The 14,759-nt window shown below is 44.0% G+C and overlaps 1 protein-coding gene across 5 annotated transcripts in view; it reads left to right on the forward strand.

The window, feature by feature from the left end:
* Window positions 1-14,759, forward strand: part of SCUBE1 (signal peptide, CUB domain and EGF like domain containing 1) — a 256,758-nt gene that overhangs the window by 197,515 nt on the left and 44,484 nt on the right. The gene's annotated exons all lie outside the window — the stretch shown is intronic.

Raw genomic sequence — 14,759 nt, forward strand, 5'->3', positions numbered from 1 at the left:
GGGAATCTACCTGTGGAGGTAGAACTCATCCTTGACCCTGGGGTGGCAGAGGAAGCCAGGAAAGAGCTAAAAACAACTCTAGATGATCCCTGGGAATTCAGTGATGCTTTTCACAGAAAGAGAGAAAGCAAGAGAAGGGACAGGTGCAAAGTGAGCTCTGATTTGGACATGCTGAATTTGGGGTCTCAGGAGGCCATCCGGGAGCCGATGTCCTGGAGGACTGAATCTTAGAGAAGAGATTCAAACTGGATATATAGATTTGGGATAACTGAGTCTGTTGGAGTTGATGAGATCACTAAGAGAAAGCATATAGAAAAAAAATAAGTCAGCCTGAGAGATTTAGAGCACCAGATCTTGTTAAAATGACCTCTAGCATGTCTCCTGAAATGCCTTGCATTCCATTTGCTATTAACTGGATAAATGAATGCATGTATGCATAACCCATCTCCAGATAAAAAGTTTACGCCAATCCTAGCTAACCTTCTACTTGCTAGGAGCAGGGAACTTTCCCATGTTGCAAAAAATTCCTTTACTCTTTCCCTAAAATGTTCTTGTTTCATCTTGAATTTATCATACACATATACCTTCATGTCTCCACAGAACTCCACTCAAGTCTTATGACTTCCCATAGCATTCAGGGGTGGGGAACCTGTGGCCTTGAGGCCACATGTAGCCCTCTAGGTCCTCAAATGTGGCCCTTTGACTGAATCCAAACTTCACAGAACAAATCCCTGTCACAAAATGATTTGTCATGTGAAGTCTGGATTCAGTCAGAGGGCAGCACTTGAGGTCCTAAAGGGCCACATTTGTTGTATGAAGTTTGGATTCAGTCAAAGGGCTGCACTGGATAGATTATCCTGGGTTTTTAAAGGTTCTGCCATCAGAATATTATGCTAAGCTAAAAGAGACTGGAGTATGGAGTGTGTGCTTTCTATCTGAGGACAGGCCTAGCTAGCTAAGTGCAGCGAAAAGCCATTATCAGGTTGGGTCACCTGGAAAGGAGGACTTTTTGGCCCCAGCAACTTGTGAGACCCAACTAAAAGGTGTGGATCCAAATAAATGAAGAGTATACCCTGCCATGTAAATCAACTCATAGGTACAGATGATTAAATCATGCAGATACATGTATATATACACATACCCACACATGCAAACAGATGTTTTCCAGAAACACTTGGGGAATAGTGGTATCCTGGTCAGCCAAATATTCTTATTCGTAGTTACCACCTATACCATAGATAGGTGAATACTTTCAAAGAATTAAAATACCACAAATACACTGAGCCTGAATTGATCTTGTGTTTTGATGAGTCAGAAGACACTTAGGATGCTGTGACACATGAGGGTCAGCATTCAGAATAAGAATTAGAGTGAAGAAAAGAATGGTGATGGGATCTGAGTGGTGCTTAGGGTTCTAGATAGAAGAGAGATGGTAAGATATAGAGCTGGAAGGTACATCAGAGGCCTCCTGATCCTCTTCATTTTATCAATAAGGGAAGTATCTTATCTCACAGCCAGTAAATGACATGGTTAGAAATAGAACTCAGGTCTTTGAACTCCAAAGCCAAGCATTTTTTCTACACCACACTTGGAAGTAGGTTGGGGGATGGGAAGTGTCACACACTTCATCAGCCTCAGAAAGTCCTGGGAAGAAAAGTCTCTGTGCAGACTGACACCTGTTCAAACCACTCCAGTATCTTTCCCAAGAAAACCCCAAATGGGGTCATGAGAAGTTAGACATGACTGAAGAGATTCAACAACAACTCCAATGTTACTTGAGGCTCCAAATTAAATGACTTGACTTGCCCAGTGGTCACAATATCCCCAATGGAAGGTTTCTTCTTCTTGGTGTGAAGCCTCTCATGTCCCTCCACTGCCTCTCCACCAAGGCTCTTTTCTTTTCTTTTCCCCCATTAGAGAAGGTTGTATAATAAGGCTCACTTCCTTTTATTCCTCCTCTTCAGTTATCCTTTCTTAGTGTCTTTAACAGATGCCAGATCTCTGCTCGATTCCAAGCTGGTCCCACCTCCCCCGGCTTTCATAGACTCCTCCTGTTGACCCTCATTAACCTCAGCCTCACCCTCCTCTCTTGACAGCCCTCCCAACTCACCTTGTAAAGCCAGAGCCACACGTGTTCCATTTTTTAATTCTTCAGGGCAAATTGCAGATTGCCCCCTTGAGGGTTGTCTTAGCCCAAGAGTAATTACAACATGCATGGGCATGATAAAAGGAAATAGAACCCCATCCAACTAGCACCATGATCCTACTATGGTCTGTGTTGACTACACCCAGTGCTGAAGATACAAAGATATTCTACTGGCAGGATCAGACATATGAACAGACAAGTATATACTCATTCATCCAAAGAGGACAAAAAGATTAAACTAAATATCAACCTTTTCTCCAAATGACTGTAACTTTGGCTGAATCTTTCCATTTTGTAACATTTAACTCCAAATAGAGTCATTCTCATTGAATGAGCCTGTCAGTCAAGGAGCTCAGTTGGTGGTAGGTACCATCAGTGACTTTCTTTTCTTTGTCACTCACAGAGCCTGGCACATACCAGACCTCTAACAAAGTCATGTTGACAGCTGGCACTCTCCCCATGTGGACGCCTCTCTGCAGCTCTTTAGAGCAGCAGCTTGCCTGATACAGGCCAAGGACGGTGTCAGTTCTGGACTGATGCAGCACAATGGCTCTCTTACACTTTTAAGAACAGACTCCAGACTCTGAAGCTAAGCTTGGCTCCCTGACCACTATCAGAGAGAGGCAATTCGGCACAGCAGAAAGAGTACGGGCCTGGAATCATTTGGAGTTTGAAGTCCACCTCTGGACTCCAATTAGCTCAGTATCCTCTTATGAGCCTTAACTCCATCTGTAAAACAAGGCTTACAATTCTAGCAATCACAAGCTCAAAGGGCTGTTGGGAGGCTCAAACAAGGTCAGGTAAAGGGCTTGAAAAACTTTTAAATGTTACATAAAAGCCCCGTATGGTTATAATTTCAGGCAGGTCACCAACAATGGCAGAAGGATGATTTTCTGCTCCGTGTAGATAGTTCATGGCCCTTCTCAAAATGACCTTTGTTAGCTATCAGTAGGGAAATTCCAATCCTCCCCTCTCCATCCCCACAGCAAAGAGTAAATAGGACCAACATATTAGGGGTGACTTCAAAGCAAGAGATAGTGGGGTAGACAGGGAGGGATTGGGTTTTTTATCCCAATGACTGTGGCCCCTTCAAATGAACAACTGCTGAGTCCATTAGGGAATTTTGCTTTGGAAACTGTCTTCAGACACTGGCTCATTTCCTTCTGTTCAATTCCAGGAACATTTATTAAACATGTACTTATGGTTGGGAGAACTACAAAGATGAAAAAGCCTCTCATCTCTGGAGATCACAGTTTAATGGGGGATAGGGTACATACAGAGATTAAGTATCATGAAGGTAGAATGGACCTGGGCAAAAAGGGATCCAGACAAAGTACTCTGGTAAAATCTGGGGAAGGAGAGCACACTTTCAGTTTGGAAGGTCGGGAAAGCCTTCATGGAGAAGGGGACAGTTGAACAGAATCCCAAAGGAGAAAAGAGATTTTTACAGGTAGAGATGAAGTGGATGTGGAGATCAGGTATGAGGATGGTCTTTGTGAATGGACAGAAGCTGGAGATGATGGAACAAGATTGAAGAACAATAATGATCCTATTTCAATAGTTCATGATGTCCTAGAGAGCACTATGAAATAAGGCTGGAAAAGCTAGCAAGACCCAGAATATGGAGGGCTTTGAATGACAAGTTTGGGGAATCTCAACCCTGGAAACAAATCTTCCTCCTCAAGGAGTGGATCTGATTTTGGGAAATCATTGAGACCCAAGTTTGGGGAATAAGCTGGATGAGCACACCGGCATGTTTGTTTAAAACTCAGGCACACTGCTGAGTCATGTTAATAAGAAGAGTTCTCATTTCCAAAGATTTCAGATTTACAAAGCATTCCTCTTCTAACGCCCTCCCTGTAAGGCTGGAGTTATTATGTTAATTTCACAGATGAGGAAACAGGCTCAGAGAGGTCATCAGTTGGCAAGTGCTGGAACCAGGAAGGGAATGCAGCCTTCCTCTCTGCATCTCTCACCTTCCCCTGCAGCAGGCTATCACCTTGTCAGAAGGCAAGAGACAACAAGAAGATTGCTCTGCCCACCACCCCTTGCCCTCTTCTGCCTTTCCTCCCCTCCTTGCCCCCACCTTGGTACCTTCTGCCTTCCAAACATAGGCATTTTATTAACTGCCCTACCCAGTAAGAGTGCTTCTTAACCTTCTGCCGCTGGGCTAAGCCCATACCCTGCTCCATTTGGGTTCTGAGAATTGGCTGGAGTTTACGCAAACATACTTCTATGGGGCTGTCTCATTGCCATGGCTACCCAGTCAGCCACATCCAGGATTCTCCAATACTGAGCACTGATGGTTCTGCATAGGTTTCCCAGGCTGATGAGGAATGATGGGAAGATTTTGGTCTCTTGGGAACTTTCATAATCCCTGGGACTCCCAGGTAAAGCAAAAAGAGATTCACTGAACTGCTGACCCAATGTCAGCGCTCACATAATCTGTGGGAATCGGGTTAACACCCTCAGATCAGAAAACCCAGACCATAAACCCCCTGCCTTTGTAACTGGACTTGGCAAGGTGTCTTTCTGACTTATTAGCAATGATCTTACCATGCTAGAAATTAGTGGGACTCTCATAAAGCAGAAGACCTGGAGAAGAGGTTGAGGAAAAGGAGAGAGAGTTTAGATTTAGCCTGGTCTCCTCCTCCTTTTCCAGTCTTCTTACACCTCCAATATGTATTCCTCAATGCAGTGACATTGGCCCCCTGGCTGTGCCACAAACAAGATGTTGTGTGGGGATGTTTGGTACTCACCAAGCTTAGTTCCTTTTAATGCTCTTTTTTGGGACAGTCTTCGTGGCTGGCAGCCTTGGCCACTTCCATTTCCTGACACCAAACCACTTTTCCACTTTTACAGTGGAAAGAGCTGCGGCTCTGAAGGCAAAGGTTCTGGATTCAAATCCACATTGGATGCATGCTGCCTGAGTGACTGTGAGCAAGTCACTTTGCCTCTCTGTGCCTCAGTTTCCTCCTCTATTGAAAAGGGGTGAACCCCTTGCAGGCCCAAATTGGCAACCCTATGATTCATCCTCTTGCATGGCCAATTTTGCATTGAATTCACTGTGTGTCAGTGTATACCCTGGCTGCCTTCTTGTTGGGGATTCCCCTGCTGCTTCAATCCATTCTCTGAGTGCTGAGCTATAAGCTGCAGGTACCATCATTAGGGAAGTCAGATGACAGACTGCACCACAAAACTGTGCTTTTGTCATCTGGGCAAATGACACAGATTGTTCCAGCCTCTTTATTCCCTGCTCTGCCAACCTGAGTATGGTCCTCCCACTTAGCTACAATGCCTCTGGGTTTTCCCATCATTTACAGTGAGATAGTCAAGGCTTCAGCTCCACCAGAAGTACATTAATTACATCCCTGAACAAGGATCAAACATGACAGCTACCAAGCGTTGTTAGTGTTTGTAGATTGTGTACAAGATATGGGATGTTTGAACTCCTTTGTCCCCTTCCTGATACTCCACTATTATCACCACAGACATAAAAGGTGACATTCATTCATGGTGACCACTCAGGGCTAGGTATTTTTATCTGTTCGTGGGTTTCCATGACCAAGGAGTGCAATACTTAATGACCAGTCATCCAGTGGGGAGCCCTTCTGTACTTGGCTGGAATAATCATCTACAATCTACCCCCAGGTCTGCACTCAAGGACTCTCTAGCTTGGCAGGAACTGGCAGAACTTTCAAAATGCCAAGGTCAGTCATTGCCAGGACAATATGTAAGATCAGAAGAAGACTTTAGCGAGACAGAAAGAGAAGAGGGAGAGAGTCGGGTTGGAGGGAGAGTCAAAGAGAGAGACAGAGAAAGAGGGACAGGGAGAAGGGAGACACAGAGAGAAGGACAAATTCTAGAGTTTGGGGTTTGTCTATTTTTGTTTGTAGCTAATAGAAGTAAATTTCAGGGGAAATTCTTTCCTTCCTCAATTTCCTCTCTGGCTTCCTTGGCTTCCTTCAAGTCTCAATGAAAACCCCACTTTGGGCAGGCAGCCTTTCTTGGTCTTGTCAGTACATTTCTCTGTGACAATCTCCTACTTGTCCTGTATCTTGTTTTGTGTAGTTTTTTGCATGCTGTCTCTTTTGTTAGATTTCGATCTCCCAGGGGCAGGAATTGTTTTTAATCTTTCTTTGCATCCCCAGTTCTTAGCACTCTGCCTGGCACAAATTGGGACTTAAATCTTTGCTGACTTAGTAACTGTGTGAAAAATGAACTGGAAAGGGGTGAATCAGAGTCCCAGAGACAGGTCACACCTGCCAAATGAGAGGAGCATTAGTCGGATTAGTTCTGGGAGCCACCTCAAAGGTAATGGGAGGGACAGTCCCACTGGACCATTTCATTCTTTCACCCAACCTCCAGAAGAGTTTGGCAGGTGAGTATAGAGAGAATGAGTCCTCCAATCTCCTGTTTCTAAGGTCCCTTGGCTATCCAAAGTACTTAGCTTTGCTAGGTGTTCTTGGAGCAGACCTAGGCTCAGGCAGGTGGAGGCATGTCCTTATAGTGTCCTTCTCTGACATCTTCCTTCTTTTATCTTTGCAATTTCCTAATTAAGCCTGAGCCACAGATGCTAATCTGCCAAACCTGGATATACAGTGAACAAATTTCCTAAAACTAGGCCACCCATTAATAACACCTGAGAACCTACCAGTCCCCTTATAAAACCATCCTGGCTTTTCTTTCTTATTCCATGATATTTCAGTGGATCAATAATCTCATTGGTGTGAGCAAGCCCTCATGGAATGCTGATCAAAACCTCTCTATGTCTTCTTGGCTTGTGTAATTTGCCCATGTGTCTTTCCATCAGTTCCCTCAAAAAGATCAACCCAATGCACTGGAGACCTTTCTCCTGTTCTCTTAATATTTCACTGGTACTAGAAAGCCTTAGTCTGTCCATCTGTTGTCATCCTTCACTCTTGCTATGGGAAAGAGGTCCCCCCCCCACTTTTCTCATTCTCAACAATGAGGCAGCATGACTGAGTAATGAGATAGCTCAGGGGACTTGGAGTCACGAAGATGTGGGTTCATGGCCACTCCTGCTACTTGCTACTCTATGTAAATAATTATCTGCATGTCAGTTATTATTAACACAGATGTCTTTTATGCTATTTCTCAAGTGCAAATCATTAAGATTTCTAAGGATAATGATAACAAAACTCAAAATGGCTTAGTGGTAGTAGCAGCAGCAGCAGCAGAAACCATCATGATGATAAGAGTAGTAAGAAGTAGTGTGGGTATAGAGGGACAGAGAATTTCCATATGACTCAGGAAGACTGGATTCCATAAATATATATAGATATATGGAGAGAGAGAGAGAGAGAGAGAGAGAGAGAGAGAGAGAGAGAGAGAAAGAAAGAATGTATAAGTTCTTTTCTTTGCAGTCAAAAACAAAAATAAAAAACTGTAGAACCTAAAGGGCTGCCTACCTATTAGGAGATGGCTAAACTAGCATGAATAGGGATAGAATGAAATCTTGTTGTGCAATCAGATATGAAATGGGCAGAGTGAGAGGAGACTGGGAAGAGCTCTATGAACTGATGCAGAGGAGTGTGAACAGGACTAGGAAAACAACCTACAGAAAGGCAGGAATATTGTGGAGAAAAAACAACTTGGAGATGTTAGACCTATGATCTATGTTAGGAAAACCACAAATCCAGAATCCTGGAGGGCAAAACATGTCACCCACTTTCTCAGAGAAGTAAACTCCAAATACAAGATGAGATCTTTTTTTTTGGACATGGTCAATGTGGGAATTTGTTCTGTTGGACTATGCACATTTGTCGTGAAGGTTTTCTTCTGGTTCCCAGGCTTAAAGAGAGGTACAAAAGTTTGAAGAAAAAAGTGGGAGGGCCCAAAAGAGAGATCTCTAGTAAGCTTCTTAGAGGGTTACACAATTGAGACAGAGAGAGGGGGGGGGGAGAGGGGGAGTGGGGGAGAGGAGAGAGGAGAAAGAGGGAGAGGAGAGAGAAAGAGAGGAGAGAGAGAGGAGAGAGGAGAGAGAGGGAGAGGAGAGAGAAAGAGAGGAGAGAGGGGGAGAGGAGAGAGAAAGAGAGGAGAGAGAGAGGAGAGAGAGAGGAGAGAGGAGAGAGAGAGACAGAAGAGAGGAGAGAGGAGAGAGAGAGGAGAGACAGAGGAGAGACAGAGAGAGGAGAGAGAGAGGAGAAAACATCTCATTCATCTAACCCTCTCATTTTTTTATAACAAAGACTAAAATGAGAAAGGGAACAAAGCAGTCCAGCACACTAAATGACATCTACAGAAGATTTCATGTCCACGTTTCCCCTACTTCTGCAAAGGGACAGGAGAACATACATTTTCTCAGCTTTCCCCCAGGACCGATCCTGGTCATTATAACAAACACCACATTCCCCTTTGGTTTTTAGTTCTTCCAACTGACATTGCTGTAATCAGTATCTCTGCTGTTTTCCTGATTCTCCTCCCTCCCAAGGCTTCTCTGGATCCCTTAAATCCATTTGTTCTTATGCTGCAGTAATGCCCCAATACATCCATGTTCCACAATTGGCACAGTCATTCCCAATAAATGAACATTTGCTTGGTTTCCAGTTATTTTCTACAACAAAAAGCACTAGCATTTTGCTACATGTGGGATTTTTATTTCTGTCTTTGAACTCCTTGGAGTATATGCCTAGCAGTAGGATCTCTGGATCAAACACGGACATTTGAGTCAGTTTCTAACACAATTCTAAATTGCTTTCCAGAAGGTTATACCAAATTACAGTTGCACCAACAGTATGTTAGTGTTCCTGTCTGTGGACCCTCCAACATTGATTATTTCCATCGTTTGGCATGTTTGCCAATTTGCCTAGGAGCTCCAAGGTAAAGCCTAAGAGTTGCTTTCACATGTATTTCTCTTATTATTAGTGATTTGGAGCAATATTTTCTATGGTTTGTTAATAGTTTGTAATCCTTTTGAGACCTGTTTGTTCATATCCTTTGGCCATTTGTCCATTGGAAAATACTCTTGACTTCATATATGTATTAATTACCTAAATATCTTGGTGATCAGACTTTCGTGGGATATTTGATGCAAATATTTTCTTCTTCCAATGGATACCTCCTCTTGTTATCCTAGCTGCAATGAATAGGAAGGATGCTGAGTTAGCAGTGATTTAGTGTCTGAAGAGATAGGATGTTATTTGAATGAGTGCGCAAATGAATGAAATGCATGTATTAAGTGCTTACTCCATGCTAGGCATGGTATTGACAGTGGACTACTGGACATACAGGGAGCATTTAGCATGAGTTGATCCAATGGCTGTCAGGGTGGATGATTGAGTCTCAGAGGCCTGAAATAATGGTGCTTAATGTCAGTCTTAGGTTTCAGAATCAGCAATAGCAGACCAGAAAGGGGTCTTAGAGACCATCTTATCCAATCCTCTCATTTAAAAAATGGTGTAACTGAAGCTCCAAGGGTGAAAGTGCTTTGTCCGGGGTCACCCAGCTCCCAAGGATTCCAGTAGAAGGACTTGTCTATGTTCGTGGCCAGGGGTCCTTTCCACTACACCCCAGTGACAACTTCTCCTGAGAGGGGGAAGCTTTTCACAGGAGTGTCTTTGGGCTCTGGCTTGAGCCCAAATGTTTCCTCCACATAGTATGTACCAAGACTGGAAGCAAGTGGTGATGAAGCTGAGAAGTCAGATTCAGCTCTGTGCTCCTTGCCTGATTTATACCAGCCAAACTAAAACTGCTTCAGGTTGTCAAAAGAAGGGTGCTCAGGGAATTGGACAACCTAACCTAGGTCTATCTTCACCACAGCTTGGGAGGGAAGATTGTCCCATTCCTACTCTTTTCTCCACCCATTCTATAAGTGGCATCAGGGCCCAGGGCATTCTACAAGGGATTCCTTCAGTTGGCAGAGGTGTTGGATGACATGACCTCCAAGAGCTCTTTACAGTCTGAGACTTCAGGAGTCCATGATTCTCTTTAAGTTATAAAGAGGTCAGTTTGGGCTCAATATAAGGAAAGATTTCCTAATAATTAGGAAAAGAAAAGAATAAGCATTTATATGACACCTGATGTGTAGCAGGTACTGTGCTAAGCATTTTACAACTGTCATCTCATTTTATTCTCACAACAACCCTCTAAGGTAGATCTCACTGTTACTTCTGGTGTACAGTGGAGGGAACTGAGGCAAATAGAGTTCAAGCCCACAGTCACACAGCTAGTAAGTGTTTGAGGCTGGATTTGAACTCAGGTTTTTCTCATTCTAGGCCCAGTACTCTGTGCACTCTAGTACCCCCAGCTACCTCTTTAGAGCTATCAAACAGTTAAATGAGCTGCTTCAAAAGTAGATTGATTCCCTGCCACTCCCTAGAAGATTTCGAGCTGTTCAAACACTGCTTATTTTAGTGGAAAGAGCTCTGGTCTACAAGAATACAGAACTTAGATTCAAGGCTCAGCTGAGATTCATTAGTTGCATAACTGTGAGCAAATCCCTTCATGTCTCTAACCTAGAACATGGGGTTGTGATAGTCACATTGCCTACTTCACATGGTGCAGAAGTACAAGCTGGAGACCAAGCATTTGTCCAGAATGCTGGGGAGGAGCCTATTCCTGCCTCTGCTACGAGATGCCATGTGAGGACCCTGACAGCTCTCCAAGTTTCTAAGAGTCAGATTTTGGCCGATTAGAGCCGTCTAACAATGGAACTATCTGCCTCGTAAGAGAATGCGCTCCATGAAGCCGGCTGCATACGGTGGAACCAAGAGACCTTAGCTCAGGTCCTGGCTCCAACCATCTATGAGACACTGGCAAACACACTCTCTTACTGGGCCTCAACTATATGAAACAAGGAGAACGAAATGTCCACTACTTGCATCTGAAGGGCTTTGTTTAAGAGCTACATCAATGGTATTCACTCAGAGACTGGATGCATGAAGACTTGACAAGGACATAGAAGAGACCCCTGCTTCAGTCCAGTGCTAACATTTTGGATCCGTCATCCTAAAGTGCATCTGTGACAAAGCCCCAGTTCCTGACTCCCAGCCTCCAGTGATCCATGACAACAATCCCAGATGATGATCCCACTGGACACAGACCATTCAGAGGCAAAGCATCAGGATGGCAGAAGAAGGAACACTCCACCAGGCAAGGACTACCTAAAGAAGAAGAAAAGCTTTGGAGAGATGCTCACTGTCTTCAGTGACCTGAAGGGATCTCTTCTGGGAGAGCGACTGGACTTAATCTGCCTGATCTCACACTACAGAATTAAGAGCGATGGAAGAACATTTCAGAGTGGCAGATGCTGGCTAAATTTAAGGAATAACTTCCTAAAAATAAAAGCTATACAAAAGTAGAATGAGATCTCCCCAGAGACAACTGAGGGATGATGTAGAGGCAATCCTTGCTCAAAGACGGGCTCAACTAGGTGATCTCTGAGGTCCCTACAACTGTGAGACTATAACAAATGGCCTCTTTCAGGGCTCTGCTTTGGGACAGTCCTGGGCACAGAGGTTGGAGAATCTGCAATAACATGAGAACTAGATCTGGAATCCTAAGACTTGGGTGCTAGTCTCAGGTCTATTATTATGCGTATGACTATGGTCAAGTCACCAGGGAACTCTGGGCCTTAGTTTCCTCCCTTGTAAAATGAGAGACTTGGATAAGATGATCCCTAAGGTTCATTCCTTCCAGCTATGAAATCCTATGGTTAAATCATGTAAATGGGATCTGGGGCACCTTCCTTTCCCCCCACCTTCCCTCCTCCTTTTCCTCCAAAAAGAATAATTTGTTATTTTACATGCCTCCTATAGAATAATATTTATAACCATGGAAAGAAAAATAGTTGGGAAAGGTGGGGAGAGGATGGAATTTACACAAACCAATTGTAGCCTGAAAAGGCTGGGGGCTGAGTGTTTTCCTGTAAAATGCCCCATTCTCTGTCTTCTCCACTGAGGGAAATTATTTTTCTCCTCCTTGTCAGTGCTGCCATAGCCAATGGAAAGAAACAGAGGAAGGTGGTTCAGGCTCTGGCTTGCTCCAAATGTTTTCACAGTTAGTGGTTGCATCCTGTACTTTTCAGAAGGTCCAAGTTTCAGAAGAAGTCCCAACACAGACATCCTACAGTGTTTGCCTAAGAAGACCTTGCTGACTACAGAGCAGAAACAAAAATGTAACCAACCATAGCAGGAAAGATAATAGCAGCTTATACAACACTTTATGGTTCTAAATCGCTTCATTATCATCTTATTGGATCCTCCCAGCGATCCTGTAAAACAAGTAACTCTGGGATTATTATTCTACAAATGAGAAAATGAAGGTTCACAAACTCAGAGTTAGAAGGGTCCTCTGGCCCAAACTGAACAGAAATCCCCCTCTTCAAAATCCTCAACCAGAGATGGTGGGGCTGCTGGCTAAAGTAAGGAACCTAGGGCCAGGAAAATCTGGGTTTGAACCCTACCTCCAGTCCTCATGAGCTGTGTGACCCTGGGCAGATTACCCAGTGAGAGGTGATGGATGAGGGGGAAAGCTGTGGCACCAAAACATGATTCAGGTCAAAATCAGAGGTGGGGGAGAAGTTAGATGGGGATTAGCTGGAAGAAGAGCAAAGTGTGAGCCATAACTTGTACTAAGTGTCTACTATATGCAGAGGGGCAGCTAGGTGGTGCAGTGGATAGAGCACCAGTGCAGGAATCAGGAGGACCTGAGTTCAAATCTCACCTCAGACACTTGACACTCACTAGCTGTGTGACCTTGGGCAAATCACTTAACCCCAATTGCCTCATCCTGGGTCATCTCCAGTCATCCTAATGAATATCTGGTCACTGGACTCAGATGGCTTTGGAGGAGAAGTGAGGCTGGTGACCTGCACAGCCCTCCCTCACTCAAAACAAAGTCAAGTGCAAGTCATGTCATCATTTCTCTGATGGCATGGTCTTCTTTGGCAATGAAGGACGAACACACACACATAATCTCTACAGAGCACTGTTGATGACATAGAGTTCAAGGACTAGTTCAGTACCCTAACCCTAATTCTGAGTTATAATTCACGGTATCAGTACACTAAGACATGCAACGTGCCTTGTGAAATCTCAGGCGAGAGGTCATTAATGACCTGGTGATGGAGGTGCTGGAGAAGGCCTTCTGGATAACAGCCTTTGATTTGGACTTTAAAAGAGGAATGGGAATTCAGCCCATGAAGCCTCCCCTAAACATACAGATTGGTCTGTCTGTCTGTCTGTCTCTCTGTCTCTGTCTCTTTATCTCAGCCTCTATATCTGTCTCTTTCTGTCTCTATTTCTCTTTATCTCTCTGTCTCCATATCCCTGAGTCTCTCTCTCTTTACCTCTTTATCTTCCCTAACTCCTTCTCTTTCTCTCCCAACCACTTACTTCCCCTCTGGCTTTTATTTTCTATCCCATTTCTTTGGTCCTTATTATAAAACCCTCTATTAGCCTCCTTTTCAGGATGTCTCTTTTCTCCTTATGCCATAAGATTCTTGAGGGTAGGGATCATTTTAGACTGCCCATATGTCTTTATCACACTACCTTGCATATAAATGCTAAATGAGACATAATTTGATACATGACAAAGAGCTGTTCATGTCTAGAGTCACCTGGCAGCCACAAAGGGTGAAGGTTCTCCTAGGCTGCACTCTGCATTGGGACTAAAGTCACAAAGCTGGTGTCAGACACTATACTGAAGCTTGGGTTTTCTGATTCCAGGACCAATAGCTCTCCACCACACCCCTTCTCATCTTGTTGCTCTCTGGAGATATTTGGTGAAGAGGCTAACTATACATGTAGTATAGGCTGAGAATACACTATGCACATACTCTCATTAGATAACAATTTGATGAACAAATTAAGAAATAAATTTTTATCTAAATTGCTTCTACAGTGTCAGAGTTCCTCAACCTCTGATGCAGAAACACCTAAAAGAATAGAAAAAGGTTCAGAAGGTATTGTCAAGGACAAAGTTGACTGACTCTGTGAGAGCTAAACATCTCAGGTTTTCTGCTTTGCTACATCTCGGCTGAATAGCTGTAACCAGATCACTTCCACTCTCTGAACTGCAGTCTCTTACTCTGTATAATCAGGGTTTGGATAAGATGGTCTCTAATTCCTTCCAGCTATGACATTCTGTGATTTGGAGCCATCCCCCTCCAACAAACACACCCAACACAAAGACAAGCCCCAGAAAGGAGGAGGCTATAAGATGGACAGGGGCTGACTTCCACTCAGCCTCAGCTCTCAGAGTACAGCTCAGAGGAGACTCCCCTAGAAAACTAGGTAGGCCTCGAGTGCTGACATGATGAGAAAGGTCAGTCCCCCTCAACATTTACTTCTGGTAATTCAGAATACTAACTGGAACTGTGCCATGTTTCCTGGAGCTGCCAAGGGGTGGCAAAGCATGGGCTCCTGCAAACATTTGCCATTTCTAGTTTAGACAGAGTTCTTCACCCCCTGGTCCCATCACTGTGAAATGGAAGAGCTAAACCTAGACCCCAGGTCTCTGGAACCTCAGACCAATGTGCCTACACCACTACCTTGCCTCACAAAGCAAAGCACACCACTAACTGGAATCCAAGTTGCTGTGCATTCTGGAGAAAGTGCAGAGGGCAGCAAAGTGTGGGTTCTGGTCAGCA

This window comes from Notamacropus eugenii, chromosome 3, assembly GCF_028372415.1.
Source record: "Notamacropus eugenii isolate mMacEug1 chromosome 3, mMacEug1.pri_v2, whole genome shotgun sequence".
In the NCBI taxonomy this organism is placed as follows: domain Eukaryota; kingdom Metazoa; phylum Chordata; class Mammalia; order Diprotodontia; family Macropodidae; genus Notamacropus; species Notamacropus eugenii.